Source organism: Tamandua tetradactyla, chromosome 7 (genome assembly GCF_023851605.1).
Source record: "Tamandua tetradactyla isolate mTamTet1 chromosome 7, mTamTet1.pri, whole genome shotgun sequence".
NCBI lineage: Eukaryota > Metazoa > Chordata > Mammalia > Pilosa > Myrmecophagidae > Tamandua > Tamandua tetradactyla.
Window position 1 is genome coordinate 121,225,297 of NC_135333.1, and position 12,281 is coordinate 121,237,577.

The 12,281-nt window shown below is 37.6% G+C and overlaps 1 long non-coding RNA gene across 1 annotated transcript in view; it reads left to right on the forward strand.

The window, feature by feature from the left end:
• LOC143690089 (uncharacterized) overlaps positions 1-12,281 on the forward strand; it is a 100,530-nt gene that overhangs the window by 13,892 nt on the left and 74,357 nt on the right. Inside the window, exon 2 of the long non-coding RNA XR_013178993.1 lies at positions 1,657-1,722. This is a non-coding gene — a long non-coding RNA (uncharacterized LOC143690089). The remainder of the gene's footprint in view (positions 1-1,656; positions 1,723-12,281) is intronic.

Sequence of the window (12,281 nt, forward strand, 5' to 3'; positions counted from 1 at the left end):
CCAAATGTTATTTCATAAGGACTGGAAACATCCCCATTTTAAGGTGCTACTCTTATCCTCAAAAGAGAAACAGACAAAGCTTTATCACATTTTAAATGAGTTTTCAAGCAGATTTTAGCTACATTCTCTTTGACGTTTTGATTCATCATTCTGTTGTTTCTTTAGACTGTGGCCTGTAAGTGGAATGTAGGTACCATTTGATACCAACAGTGTTGAAACATCTTTAACAATCTTTTCCATGAAAGCTGGTCTGTTGTTGCTTTAAGTAGAAACAGGAACCCAAATATCAGAATAATTTCTATAAGTAAATATTTTATAATCTCTTTTGCCTTTTCAATCTGACATTTCCCTAAAGACCCGTTAAAAGTGTCTACATGTATCAGAAAATGCTTTAAAGTTCTGGGTACTTTTGTCATTACTATAGAATCTATCTGCCAGTCCTCCCCACCACATAAGCCTCTATTTTAAACTCCTTTGGGTAACAGAGGTACTTTGAGGCAGGGGTGGGAATTGACCCTTGCACAGGTTACTCATTTATTTATTGTATTTTGTACAGTTCGATGAAATTGGGGCCACTAAGAAGAGACTGATGCATTGGAAGACAGTTTCTCATCCCTAGTGACTTATCTGATGAACATAGGCTATAGTACTTGTCACTGTGTTCTCTGGATCAAGTAGCTTATGAAAGTCCTCCAAGTCTTCTCCCCTCCTAAGTCAATGTTGGTTTTTAAATGTAGTAAATTCCCATCACTTTGTTTTTGCTAATCTTTGTCTGTATATTGGGACTTCCCAAATCTCAGGAGCACAGGATCCCACTCAATTTGTAGTAATAAATTTGAACATTTTCATGACCTTAGAACTGTAAACTTGCAACTTAATAAATTTCCTTTTCAAAAGCCATTCTATTTCTGGCAAATTGCTTTCTGGAAGCTTTAACAAACCGTGGTAGTTAGAGTCAGTTGTCAACTTGGTCAGGTGAAGGTGCCTAGATCTATTGCGTGTACATGAGCCAATGACATGTGAACCTCATATGTTGCTGATTACATCTGCAGTTAGCTAGGAGGCATGCCTGCTGCAATGAATGATGTTTGATTTAATTGGCTGGTGCTTAAATGAGAGAATGCAATGTAGTACAGCCCAAGCAGCTCAGCATACCTTACCTCAGCACTTGCAGCTCAGCCCAGGCCTTCAGACAAGCAGAAAGAAATCACCCCAGGGAAAGTTGTTGGAACCCAGAGGCCTGGAGAGAAGGTCCCTAGAGATCACCCTGTGCCTTCCAAGTAAGAAAAAACCTCAGTTGAAAGTTAGCTGTCTTTCCTCTGAAGAACTAATGAAATAAATCCCCTTTTATTAAAAGCCAATCCACTCTGATGTGTTGCATTCAGGCAGCTAGCAAACTAGAACACAAACCAAAACCCCTACCCTTCTTTTTTTTTTTTTTTCCACATGGGCGGGCACTGAGAAATGAACCTGGATCTCCAGTGTGGCAGGTGAGAACTCTGCCACAGAACCACTGTTGCCAGCCCACTGCCCTTCTTTTAAGGCTATAAAACTATTAGATTTCTGCAGTTTGGGAAGAAGGATTTTAGGCCGAAAGGCCCTCTGATCTCCTGCATCACACCTAGCAATAATCTTTTTCTCTCTTTGAAACTCCAGAGTCTCAGGAATTGGAGAGCATTGGAGAGCATCAGGTGAAAGAAAAAAATCTACTTCCTTTGTCAGGTAACACCTCAAATTGTCCTTCTAAGACCATTGATGGGTTTTCGGACAACTTCCTGAATTTTACTTGTCATTCTGTTTCTAAGTCCCACAATTGTGCATGCTTTATAGTGGTCACACCTCATTCTGACCCCCTGTTCATTGGAGTCCCAATTTGGATCAGCTACTAGCACAGCTAGACTTCCAGAAACATGAATGGTATTGTTAGGATTGCTATTAGGCAGAAAGTCAGAATGATACTGTGTTTTCTCCAAAACTAACCATTTTTTCTCAAAATCTAACAAAATATTCAATAAAGTTTGAATATTAGCCAAGTTTGAATTGAGCATGCCAAATATTGATTTTAAAAGATTCTTCATTTTCTTGAAGAATGATGTATGTACATAAGATATTCTCTTGGATGACCTTGGTCATCTATTCTAGATGGCAACTGTCAGACAGGGAATTGCCCCTAACTTTGCCCTCCAGAAGCAGAGGCACCCTGCCTAAAAGTCATACTACTCAGCGTATGAGTTGAAGGGGCCATTTTGGGGAGACTAAAGACATTCTCGGGCTCATCCTTCCTTCTCCAATAAAGATTAGAGGAGGAGGAACAGGAAAGAGTGAAAAGTCTATAGACTCTGGTGGAAAGAGGTGAGGAGATGTAGAAACTGTACGAATTGTCTAAGGGGAGAAAGGGTATACAAGAGCCCCAGCCATTGCACAGGAAGAATAGGCACCTCCATCTCAATTCTAGAGGTGATAATAGCATCCATAACTTCATCTGCAGATTAGAATAAGTGAGGCATTTCTGACAATATTCACTGCCTTAATTATTTCTTTGTTGATAGCCTAACTGTTGTACAGTTTATTTAGCTATATCCAGTACCAAGTTTTTAATGTCATTGTCCTTATCCTGGGATTTAGGTGGCTTCATTTACCATTTTCTGGTCAGGAGCTCCAGGCAGTCCCCAACATAGGACTCACAATTTCAGGCACTATTTTCTCTGCCTGGAATTCAGAATCTTCAGTCAGCACTTTTTTAACTTGAGTACTGGGGACCTCCTTTATCTCCTCTCAAGTTAAAGACTCTGGAGCTCTCAAGTTGAGCCCAGGGGCCTGGATTATGGATAAAACATGAGCATTGTCTCTGCACCTTCTTATTCTGAACATATGAATTTATATGCCACTTGCTCATTCTTTTACAAAATAAATCTAATTGCAAAATAGCATTATATTTTATTGATCCTCAACTTGGTCACTTTTGGCCATCTTCCAATTCATATTGAGGCCAAATTAGTTCACATAATGTTGTCATTCTTACTTCGTCATGTGCTTATACCCAAATGGCTCTCAGTGTTTAAGAATACAATGTAAAGGATCATCCTTATTTTGTTGAGATTTCTCACTTACATTGTTTCCCATTTTTAATACTCTTTAAACAACTCTTTGAGACAAGACATACACCAAAACCAAACCAATAACCAAAATCAAAGCCTAAGTTTCAGTGACACTTCCTTATGTCAGGGTCTGCTCCCTAACCCCAAACAAACAATTTTCTGTGTACAATATCCCACTTACAACTTTGGCAGGAAATAACGTGCCACTGAATACCTAATAGGGCCCATACACATGTACATTCATTCACAGGCACACACCAGACCCATTTTTATCCTCAGCAGCCTGGTGTCCTTGAAATCTTAGACACCCGGGGCAAAAAATTCTCTCACCCAGCTCTCAGAGTAAAACTTCTCTGGCAGTTGCAGAGCTGGAATTTGCAAATGTCTTAAATGGGGGATCCAGAATCCACAAAGCAAGGTGTCAACAGATATCACCTCCCTCCCCATGGTGAGCACCAATTGAAGATGAGACTCCCCCAAATCTGGGTTCTTCACTTGTAGCAGCTTAATGCACAGATACACTGAATGTGTCTTTAGTGGATAAGGTTTTATTTATACCAGCAGAGGACAGAGGAGAATTCCCAAACCTGCCTCACTGTAGAGATTTTCCTTGTGGCTCTTACAGGTTAATCATCTTGGGTAACATTGGGAAACATGAAACATTTAGCAGGGGTCTGGAGAACTTCCTTAATTTCTTATCTCAGTTATTTACTACGTCCTTTAGGATTACACTCTTTAAGGTACATAGGGAATGGTGCCTCCAAGTCTGGGGCACTAGATGAAAGAACACAAACACTCCTGATTAATATTTAGCTTAATTAATATCTATATATGACTGGGTGCATGTCCTACATATTGCTTATTTGTGAGACTAAAACTTAAGTACGTAACTTGCTTACAGTTTCAGAGTTACATTTAAAATTCTAACACCACAATTGTCTATAGACTCTGGTTCACTGAATATTTACCAGCTGGCTCATAATATGTAGTTTTTCAGTTCAAACATTTATAGATCTTACCCTCTCCACACAAACTCTTAGTGTGAAATATTTATTGTACACTAAAATGGCACCAGAAAAACAATGGCACACCTGACTTTAAAAATATTACCTAAATTTTATTATAGTAAAATTATTATAATAAATAATGTATTAAAATTATAACAAAATAATAATTAGTATGTTAAAATTATTGCATTAAAATTACCAAAATGCAATTAACTAAAGCCATTTAAAGAAAAAAAAATCCTCTAGAGTTCTGTCTGCATATCTTCTAAATCAAGGAGATTACTTATTTGTTCATCAAACATAATGCAAAATTTCAGAAAATGGAAAAAATATTTTACTCTTTATCAGGGAAAGTATACTTGTAAGTTATAAAAAATGATGAAACAACAACTTAAATTGGTATCAATAGCAGCTAGAGATTTGCTGTAAAGAAGGATGCCAGTAATTGATTAAAATAATCTGTAGCTAAGCAGTTGTTCAGGGAATATTACACGTATTTTAGAAAATATGTAAAATTTAAATACTTCAGTAATAAGAAAACGGTTTTACTTTTTTGTATTATTATATCTTCTTGGCATGGGTTTAAAAAATGATAGAGAAGGATATCAGCGAATGTTATAGTTGACCAGAGAAGTAAAACTACTGAGTGGTATGGAATAAGATAAATTTTTAAAGAATATAAATCAACTATGGAAATGATGAGGACATATATCCAAGACTGTTGCTGCTGTTTCTGCTGGTGATCCTGCAGTTGCTGTAGGAAGCAGATCAGGCACTTTGGAAGAAGAATGATGTGAATCAAGGGGAAATCTTACATTTAAAGATAACTGAAGTAGCAGTGATGACTAGAGCAATTAAAATTACAGAAAGACGAGAACAGTTCAGAGGTGATACCATTAGTACAGGTGTTTTCACTGGGATTATTTACTCTATCTCATCTTTGTCCAAAGATGAGAATCTGGGCATGGCTCCAGTGGATGGTTGTTCCTGTGGGTCAGAGAATTTAAGAAAACTCCTAGCCAAACAACATGGTTGTAATGCAAAATGTAAAATTATGGATTTAAATAAATGGCCTATTTTATTGCAAAAGATCATTGTCAAATTCTAAAGCTGGATGAGATTAGAGGCTAAAGATTTAGGCAGATCTATCTGTGAGTATTTTTGAAACAAAAAACTAACAGTAGAAGGGTCCTTCTCTGAAAACACAGACTGCAACTTACTAAAATCACCATAGGGTGAATTGACTTGAAACTAATGATCGCCAAAGTCTGGATATACTTCCATATTTGCAAGACGAACTTCAACCATGTTAGAATGCCTTCTTGGTAGGAGAAAGAAACCAGTTGAGATTTTGACAGTTGCATATAAATGTCAAGTATTAAAACTATAGGTGAAGAAGTTCTCAAATGTAGAGTTAGTTGTTTCTTAAAGATATTTGCCTAACTTTATAGCTGAATTGAGCAGGAATCTGAAGAACTAACCTTTCCATTTCTGAAAAGACTACAGAAATATCTACATAATCTCAGTACCAAGAAAGCATAAATCCAATCACCAACATCACAGTGTATTAGTTAGAGTCTTTGGACAGCCACACATTGAATATAAGAATGAATGAGTGTTAAGTTGATTCTAGCTAAATTCAATCTGGCTTCAATTCAACACAATTCAGGTTTGAAATTAGGTGATTAGTGTGCTGGTTTGAAAAGGTTTATGTACCCTAGAAAAACCATGTTCTTTAATCCTCATTCAATATTTCTGGCTAGGAGCATTTTGATTGTTCCTATGGAGATGCGACCCACCCAATTGTGGATGGTAACTTTTGATCAGACAGTTTCCAAGGAGTTGTGACTCAACCCATTAATCCTTTAAAAGAGGACACATTTTGGAGAGAGTTGAAAGCCACAGCAGAACGTCGCAGAACCATGGAGCAGAGAGTCCACCAGCCAGTGACTTTTGGAGATGAAGAAGGAAATGTCTACTGAGGAGTTTTTTAAAATAAGAAGCCAGGAGAAAAAGCTGAGAGACTTCACCACGTGCCCTTCCAGCAGAGAGAGAAATCCTGAACTTCATCGGCCTCTCTTAAGTGAAGGTAAACTCTTGTTGGTGCCTAAATTTGGATATTTTTATAGGCATGCTTTAATTTAATTAAAAAAAGTGTAGACTTTTTTAGTAGAGACATATCCTCAGCCTTAGAATTGTAAGCTAGCAACTTATTAAATTCCCTTTTTAAAAAGCCTTTTCGTTTCTGGTATATTGCATTCTGGCAGTTAGCAAACTAGAACAATTAGCATCACCTCTACTTATATATCACAAAAAATGATAGCTTCTCAGAAGTATATAAGGATTTACAAAAAATATATACAAATTCCTGTAAAAGAGGTTTGTGGAAAGTTGAAGGAGTGGGAGTCTCCAAGAAACAAACCCTCCTCTAAAACAAATATTGAACTGGCAGGAATTGTCTGAAACAACTCTTATGAAATTCTACAGTCTAGTGGAATGCTGTAAAGGATAGAAGAAAAAGCTGGGGGCTTAGGCTGGTATATTTTGGTTAATACCAGTGAATTTCTCCCTCCCTGCAGCAGCTATCATCCATCAACTTCCAGTCTCATGCCAGCAGCAATGAGGTCCACAACCCCACAGCCTGGTGCAACTGGCTGGATATAAAGGCCTAGACCTAAAAAATTTGGGGGTTTATGGTCTGATTGTTGATCACTGATTTATTCTACTACTTCAGAACAGGGGGGCCATCTCTGAGGGTGGCCATTGTTTCAACCCCCATCAGACAAATGCAGATGAGAAATCTCAAAAGGATACCCTTTCTCAAAACAATAACAACAACAACAAATAAAAGACAGTTACAAAGCTGCAGTAAGTGGGCAAGGACCTAATCAAGAAAACGTAGCTTCAAACACCATAAGACAATCTCCTTCCAAGCTTGAGGGCCCCCACCCCATTCCTCCATGATGTGAGGAAGAGTTCGTCTGCACTCCCATTGTGAGCCTGTGGCACTGTCTGGCAAGAGCAATGTAACCCAGACGGGTCTAATGGGATGCCCGTATATTGTTGCCAACCGATCAGGAGGCAGTCTGCAAGACATCTCAGAACCGCCTCTTCAGCTCACTCTCACTGAATTGTCCCCCTTCTTAAACACTTTCATTTACACTCTGAGAATATCGTAATTATATAATATGAAAAAGTGCAGGAATATTAAGGATAATGACATAAATTAGCAGACAGTGTTAAACTTGAGACAGCCAAAGACTTAATAACTGAAGTTCCACTTCTCCAAAGGAAAAAAAAATGACAGAGGGCTTGCTGCTAAAATAATAATTTAAGTTTCATTGAGCAAGAGCAAAATACATGTGGAACAGAGCTAAGAACCAGCATCTACTCAAAGGTTAGGATTTAGGGAGCAGTTTATATGGGCTATCTGGGACTTGGGCTGATTTGGGAGAGGGGTGGGCATTGTTAGGGGTGGTGTAGGGAGGAATGTCCTCAGACACAGTTGGTCAGCTCAGATTCCACAGCAGAGTAGAATGCCCTTGGACTTGACTAGTTCAGCTAGTACAGAAGCAGGATGTTCACTAATGGACCTTTTTCTTTGTGTGGAGCAGGGTAAACTATTTGCATTGGATTATGGTTGCTATAGCTGCAGAAGTGTTCTGGGCTCCCTTGGTGGACAATGCAAAGCGTCACCTATATATCAAGCTGGACCAACAACTGCTCGGTTCTCAGTTGGCTCTGACAGATTCCCAATCAGCTTGGCTGTTCTCTGGATAATGTGAGAGCTTGAGCAGATCAAGATAGTATTCATTAAACACTCCATTGTCACAATGGACATGACCAACCCAATATCCTCTAAGAACAGCTGTTTAGACACATCATAACACAAAAATAAGATATTTACAGGTAAATAAAATAATATTCATGCAAAGCTTATTTAAGAAAAAATTAATGCACATTTGAAATACGTGTAAGTAAATCTGAACAAATAGGGTGACAATGTTAACACGTTAATACTCACATTGTAAAGTGGCAATTTTTACCACATAAATACATATAATTGAAGTATATTCAATTACAATACACAACTTACAATATCTGTTCAGAGATAAAGAGTGAGGGAAAGAGCACTACTCTCACAATAAGATCAAGAAGACAAAAAAATTATGGACAAACTGCACAATGATAATTTTCTTGGAAGCATCTAAGAACTGATGACGAAGGGGAATCAGCTAAGAACTGATGACAAAGCAGACTCACACAGTTGCTACAGGGAGAAACAAGAACTGAACATTTGCTGATCTGGAGCTGATACAACCAAAGATAACATAAATCAATAAAATGATATTGCTAGAAAATTTTAAAGCTTTGCTGTAAGTCATAAGAATGTGAAATCCTGGACACCATATACATGAGGAATTTCAAATCCACTTCCCAGCTTTTCCCCAAGGAACTCCATCAGCAGCTCCTAAGGAAGTTAGAGAAGTAGTTTAGTTTGTTGAACTACTGCAATGCAATATAACCAGAAATGAAATGGCTTTTAAAAAGGGGAGTTTTTAAGTTGCAAGTTTACAGTCTAAGGCCATGAAGAAATCCAAATTAAGACACTAAAACAAAAGCTACCCTTCACTCAAGAAAAACTGATGCTGTCTGGAACACCTCTCTTAGCTAGGAAGGCAAGTGAATTCTGGACATTTCTGTCAATTGGGAAGACATGTGGTGACCTTTGCTAGCTTTCTCTCCTGGCTTCTTCAATGCCTTTGCCAGGGGCATTTTCTTAAATCTTCAAAGATCTCTGGTTGTGTGGGCTCTGTCAGGGCTGAAGATTTTTCCAAAATGGTTCCCTCTTAAAGGGCTCCAGTAAGCAAACCCACCTTGAATGGGTGAAGACATATTTCCTTGGTAACCACCTAATCAAAAGGTACTACCCACAACTGAGTGGTTCACATTTCTATGTAAATAATCAAAAAGATCCCACCCAGCAATATTGAATGAGGATTAAAGATCATGGCTTTCCTGGGGTAAACAACAGTTTCAAAAAGGCACAGGAAGAAACCTGAGTTAAGCTTCCTATGTGATACAGTCAAGGAGAATGAAAGAGTAGCTACTGCCCAAATTCTTCTCAGACCCTGTGCCTCCTATATGAAACAAAAGGATTAGTTTTAAGGAGAAGGTCAACAAAACTTCTAGCTTGAAGACATTTGTGGAAATATATTAATTTGTGGAAGGGGGACAAGAAAAAGCTAGTTCCCTGGGGATGGACTGGAACATAATATAAGCCTAGCACTAGATATAAAGGGTGGCAATTGCAATTAGGAAGTCACATCTGCAGGACTAAGATTCACCATGAATATCTGAAATTGAGCCTTAATAGAAACACCAGAGAATTCTCCCTTCGTGCAGCACACCACCACTCTAAGAGTATTTGTAAAATCCTCTTGAGGGACTGGGGAACAATGTGCAAATATTAAGCAACCCCACCTCAGAAATTACTGATATTCTTTCAAGCACTAGGGACTCCCAATTTACTAAGGCAAGCCCTCAATCTTGGGATTTGCCTTTATGAAATTTTTTCTTATAAAAGATAAGCTAAGCCTACTTATAATTATGGCTTAGACTCACCTCCAGAGAACCTCTTTTGTAGCTCATATGTGGCCTCTCTGTCTAAGCCAACTTTGTAAATAAATTCAATACCCTCAGGTACTACATGGGACATGACTCCAGGAGTACAAGGATCCCTGGTAATGTGGGACATGACTCCTGGTGATGAGCTTGGCCCTGGCATTGTGGGATTCAGAATGCCTTATTGACCAAAAGGGGAAAAATAAATGGAACGAAGTAAAATTTCAGTGACTAAGAGTAAAGAGGTCATTTTGGAGATTATTTTTATTCATAATGTACATATTCTTTTTTAGTTTCTAGTGTATTAGAATAGTAGAAGGAAATTATTGAACTGTAATCCAGTGGACTTGTTTCTTGATGATGATTGTATAACTATACTGCTTTTATCATGTGACTGAGTGATGGTGAAAACTTTGTGACTGACCCTCCCTTTATCCACTGTATGGGAAGATAAGTAATAAAATAAAGACAAAAAATAAATAATATGAGGGATAGGATAATGGTATGTTTGGGGTGTTCTTTTTTACTTAGTTAATTTTTCTTTTCGAGTAATGAAAATGTTCTAAAATGATTGTGGTGAAGAATGCACAACTATATGATGATACTATGAGCTATAGGTTGTATACTTTGTATGGTGTTTAAATTTGCTAACGCTGCCAGAATGCAATATGCCAGCAATGGATCAAGTTCTTTAAAGGGGATTAATTAAGTTACAAGTTTATAGTTCTAAGGATTTAAAAATGTCCAAACTAAGGCATCCAGAGGATAGTACTTTGACTCAAGAAAAGTCAATGTCTGTCACATGGGAAGGCACATGGTTTTTGTCTGCTGGTCCATGCTCCAAATTCTATTGCTTCCAGCTCCTAATTCCAGTGGCTTCCTTTCTAAACATCTGTGGGTTCTGAATTACCTGCTCTGAGACAAAACTCTGGGTTCTCACTTTCTTAGCATCTCCTGTGAAGGCACATGGTAATGTCTGCTGGACTCTGGTTCCTGTCTAACTTCTGTTGGCTCTCTCAGCTCTTGGCATCTCCTGGGTCTTCTGCATTTTCAAACCTCTGTGTCTCAGCTTCCTCTAAAATATGTCCCTGTGTTAGGTCTTTTAAGGACTTCAGTAAACTAATCAAGAATCAATAGTCACATTCCCATCTAATCAAAATTTCACACCCACAATGGGTGTGTCACATCTCTATGAAAATAACCTAAACAAATGGCAGAATTTATGGGAATGAAAAGCATAGATTAGAAGAGATGAAAAACAAAATGGAGACATACATGAACAGATTTAAAGAGGCAGAAGAAAGGATTAGTGATCTAGAAGATGGGACATCTGATATTCTACACACACACAAAATCAGATAGAGAAAGAAATGGAAAAATTAAAGTAAGTTCTCTGGAAATGAATGACAATATGAAGTGCATGAATATATATGTTATGTGTGTCCCAGAAGAAGAAGAGAAGGGAAAAGGAGAAGAAAGAATAATGGAGAAAATGATCAATGAAAATTTCTCAGCTCTTAGGAAAGATATAAAACTACAGGCAAGAAGTGCAGCATACCCCAAACAGAATAGATCCAAATAGACCTATACCAAGATGCTTGCTAATCAGATTGTCAAATGACAAAGACAAAGAGAGAATTCTGAAAGCAGCAAGAGAAAAGTGATTCATCACATGCAAAGGAACCCTGGTAAGAGAAAGTGTTGATCTCTCAGGAGAAACTATGGAGAGGAGAAGGCACTGAGTTATATTTAAGATATGGAAAGAGACTGCCTACCAAGATTTCTGTATCTGGAAAAACTGTCCTTCAAAAATTGAGGGAGAGTTTAAAAACTATTTACTGATAATCAGACACGGAGAGAGTTCATGAACAAGAGACCTGTTCTACAAGAAATACTAAAGAAAGTACTAGAGATGGATAAGAAAATATAGGAGAGAGAAGTTTGCAGAAGAGTGCAGAAATGAAGATTAGCAGGAAGAGTAACTAATGAGACTCAAAGAGAGAAAAAGAAGATGTGACAGATAAAATCTAAAAAAAATGGTTAAAGAAAGTACAGACTTTATGGTAATAACATTAAATATTTATGGATTAAATCCCCAATCAAAAGACATAGATTTGCAGAGTAGATAAAAACAGGATCCATCTATACACTGTGTAAAAGAGACTTAAAACCCAAGGATTAAAACAGATTGAAAGTGAAAGTTTGGAAAAAGATATTTCACTCAAGCAGCATGTGGGGGTACCTATATTAATATCAGATAAATTATGCTTAAAATGCAAAACTATTAAAGGAGAAATAGAAGGACAATATAGAAACAGTAAAAAAACAAAATACAAGGGACAATTCTTCAGGAAAGCATAACAATCATAAATATCTATGCACTGAGCCAGATTGCCCCAACATTCATTAAGCAATCTCTGTCAACACTGAAGAGAGAAGTAGACAATTCTACAATAGTATTTGGAGATTTCTATATACCACGCTCACTAATAGATAGAGCATCTAGACAAAGGATCAGTAAGGACAGAGATCTTGAGTAATACTATAAATG